The 3,915-nt window shown below is 40.6% G+C and overlaps 1 non-coding gene across 1 annotated transcript; it reads right to left on the bottom strand.

Annotated features, from left to right (window-relative positions):
• Positions 1 to 437: 437 nt before the first annotated feature.
• Positions 438 to 545, bottom strand: LOC112745210 (small nucleolar RNA R71). Its single transcript, XR_003173149.1, has one exon. It is a non-coding gene; the product is annotated as a small nucleolar RNA R71 (small nucleolar RNA).
• Between the last annotated feature and the right edge of the window lie 3,370 nt (positions 546 to 3,915).

Here is a 3,915-nt window from a genome sequence, read left to right as displayed (position 1 = left end):
CCAGCAAGCACCTGTCAGAAATTATCAAACAGGAAGAGGATATGGCAGCCGAAAATAATAATAATGCAAGGAGAATGCTTGGTGACTTTACTGCACCTAATTCCAATTTACATGGAAGAAGCATCTCCATTCCTGCCATTGGAGCAAACAACTTTGAGCTGAAACCTCAATTAGTTTCTCTGATGTAGCAGAACTGCAAGTTTCATGGACTTCCATCTGAAGATCCTTTTCAGTTCTTAACTGAATTCTTGCAGATATGTGATACTGTCAAGACTAATGGAGTAGATCCTGAAGTCTACAGGCTCATGCTTTTCCCATTTGTTGTAAGAGACAGAGCTAGAATATGGTTGGACTCTCAACCTAAAGATAGCCTGAACTCTTGGGATAAGCTGGTCATGGCTTTCTTAGCCAAGTTCTTTCCTCCTCAAAAGCTGAGCAAGCTTAGAGTGGATGTTCAAACCTTCAAACAAAAAGATGGTGAATCCCTCTATGAAGCTTGGGAAAGATACAAACAGTTGACCAAAAAGTGTCCTTCTGACATGCTTTCAGAATGGACCATCCTGGATATATTCTATGATGGTTTATCTGAATTAGCTAAGATGACATTGGATACTTCTGCAGGTGGATCCATTCACCTAAAGAAAATGCCTGCAGAAGCTCAAGAACTTATTGACATGGTTGCTAATAACCAATTCATGTACACTTCTGAGAGGAATCCTGTGAGTAATGGGACGCCTATGAAGAAAGGAGTTCTTGAAATTGATACTCTGAATGCCATATTGGCTCAGAATAAAATATTGACTCAGCAAGTCAATATGATTTCTCAAAGTCTGAATGGAATGCAAGCTGCATCTAACAGTACTCAAGAGGCTTCTTATGCAGAAGAAGCTTATGATCCTGAAAACCCTGCAATAGCAGAGGTGAATTACTTAGGTGAACCTTATGGAAACACCTATAATCCATCATGGAGAAATCATCCAAATTTCTCATGGAAGGATCAAAAGCCTCAACAAGGCTTTAATAATGGTGGAAGAAATAGGTTTAGCAATAGCAAGCCTTTCCCATCATCCACTCAGCAACAGACAGAGAACTCTGAACAAAATACTTTTAATTTAGCAAACTTAGTCTCTGATCTATCCAAGGCCACTGCAAGTTTCATGAATGAAACAAGGTCTTCCATTAGAAATTTGGAAGCACAAGTGGGCCAGCTGAGTAAAAGGATCATTGAAATTCCTCCTAGTACTCTCCCAAGCAATACAGAAGAGAATCCAAAAGGAGAGTGCAAGGCCATTGACATAAGCACTATGGCCGAACCAGGGGAGGAGGACGTGAATCCCAAGGAGGAAGACCTCCTGGGACGTCCAGTGATCAATAAGGAGCTTCCCTCTGAGGAACCAAAGGACTCTGAGGCTCATCTAGAGATCATAGAGATCCCATTAAACCTCCTTATGCCATTCATGAGCTCTGATGAGTATTCCTCTTCTGAAGAGAATGAGGATGTTACTGAAGAGCAAACAGCCAAGTTTCTTGGTGCAATCATGAAGCTGAATGCCAAATTATTTGGCATTGATACTTGGGAAGTTGAACCTCCCTTGTTCATCAATGAACTAAGTGATCTGGATCAACTGACATTACCTCAGAAGAGACAGGATCCTGGAAAGTTCATAATACCTTGTACCATAGGCACCATGATCTTTAAGGCTCTGTGTGACCTTGGTTCAGGGATAAACCTCATGCCCCTCTCTGTAATAGAGAAGCTGGGAATCTATGGGGTGCAAGCTGCTAAAATCTCATTAGAGATGGCAGATAATTCTAGAAAACAAGCTTATGGACAAGTAGAGGACGTATTAGTAAAGGTTGAAGGCCTTTACATCCCTGCTGATTTCATAGTCCTGGATACTGGAAAGGAAGAGGATGAATCCATCATCCTGGGAAGACCTTTCCTAGCCACAGCAAGAGTTGTGATTGATGTGGACATAGGAGAATTGATCCTTCAATTGAATGAGGACAACCTTGTGTTTACAACTCAAGGATCTCTCTCTGCATCCATGGAGAGGAAGCAGAAGAAGCTTCTCTCAAAGTAGAGTCAAACAAAGCCCCCACAGTCAAACTCTAAGTTTGGTGTTGGGAGGCCACAACCAAACTCTAAGTTTGGTGTTGAACTCCCATATCCAAACTCTAAGTTTGGTGTTGGGGAGTTTCAACAATGCTCTGAACATCTGTGAGGCTCCATGAGAGCCCATTGTCAAGCTATTGACATTAAAGAAGCGCTTGTTGGGAGGCAACCCAATTTTTATTTATCTAACTATATTTTTCTTAGTTATATGTCTTTATAGGTTCATGATCATGTGGAGTCACAAAATAAATATAAAAATTGAAAACGGAATCAAAAACAGCAGAAGAAAAATCACACCCTGGAGGAAGCATCTGCCTGGCGTTCAACGCCAGAACAGAGCATGGTTCTAGTGCTGAACGCCCAAAATGGGCAGCATCCTGGCGCTGAACGCCCAGAACAAGCATGGTTCTGGCGTTCAACGCCAAAAATGGTAACAAATGGGTGTTGAACGCCCAAAATGGGCACCAACCTGGCGCTGAACGCCCAGAGTTGTGTGCAAGGGCATTTTACATGCCTAAATTGGTGCAGGGATGTAAATGCCTTGACACCTCAGGATTTGTGGACCCCACAGGATCATCTCAGGATCTGTGGACCCCACAGGATCATCTCAGGATCTGTGGACTCCACAGGATCCCCACCTACCTCATCATCTCTCTTTCCATTCATGATCATCCCTTCTATTTTCCATTTACCACTCACATCCATACACCCACTACCTTCAAAATTCAACATCTCTCTCCCACCCAATCCCACCCATATGGCCGAATACACACATCCATCCATCTCCTCCATATCTTCTTCTTCTTCTTCTATTCTTTCTTCTTTTGCTCGAGGGCGAGCAACATTCTAAGTTTGGTGTGGTAAAAGCATAGCTTTTTTGTTTTTTTTCCATAACCATTGATGGCACCTAAGGCCAGAGAAACCTCTAGAAAGAGAAAAGGGAAAACAAAAGCTTCCATCAAGGGTCTATAGCTCAGTGGTAGAACATTTGACTGCAAATCAAGAGATCCCTGAGATACCTGAGGGGATACATTTTCTTCCACACAATTATTGGAAGCAACTAAGGGTGGAACATCAAGAGCACTCCATCATCCTTCATGAAATCAGAGAAGATCTAAAAGCAATGAAGGAGGAGCAACAAAGGCAAGGAAGAGACATAGAAGAGCTCAAGGACATCATTTGTTCCTCAAGAAGGAAACGCCACCATCACTAAGGTGGATTCATTCCTTTTTCTTATTTCTTCTGTTTTTCGTTTTCTATGTTATGTGCTTATCTATATTTGTGTCTTCATTACATGATCATTATTAGTTAATAACTTTGTCTTAAAGTTATGAATGTCCTATGAATCCATCACCTCTCTTAAATGAAAAATGTTTTAATTCAAAAGAACAAGAAGTACATGAGTTTCGAATTTATCCTTAAACTTAGCTTAATTATATTGATGTGGTGACAATGCTTCTTGTTTTCTGAATGTATGCTTGAACAGTGCATATGTCTTTTGAAGTTGTTGTTTAAGAATGTTAAATATGTTGGCTCTTGAAAGAATGATGACTAGGAGACATGTTATTTGATAATCTGAAAAATCATAAAAAATGATTCTTGAAGCAAGAAAAAGCAGCAAAGAACAAGGCTTGCAGAAAAAAAAAAGAGAAAAAAATAGGCGAAAAAAAATAGAAAGAAAAAAAAAGAAAAAGCAAGCAGAAAAAGCCAAAAGCTCTTAAAACCAAGAGGCAAGAGCAAAAAGCCAGTAACCCTTAAAACCAAAAGGCAAGGGCAAATAAAAAGGATCCCAAGGCTTT

Source organism: Arachis hypogaea, chromosome 14 (assembly GCF_003086295.3).
Source record: "Arachis hypogaea cultivar Tifrunner chromosome 14, arahy.Tifrunner.gnm2.J5K5, whole genome shotgun sequence".
Classification (NCBI taxonomy): Eukaryota; Viridiplantae; Streptophyta; class Magnoliopsida; order Fabales; family Fabaceae; genus Arachis; species Arachis hypogaea.
Note: the sequence above shows the minus strand (reverse complement) of the source record. Positions and strands in the feature narration are given on the sequence as shown.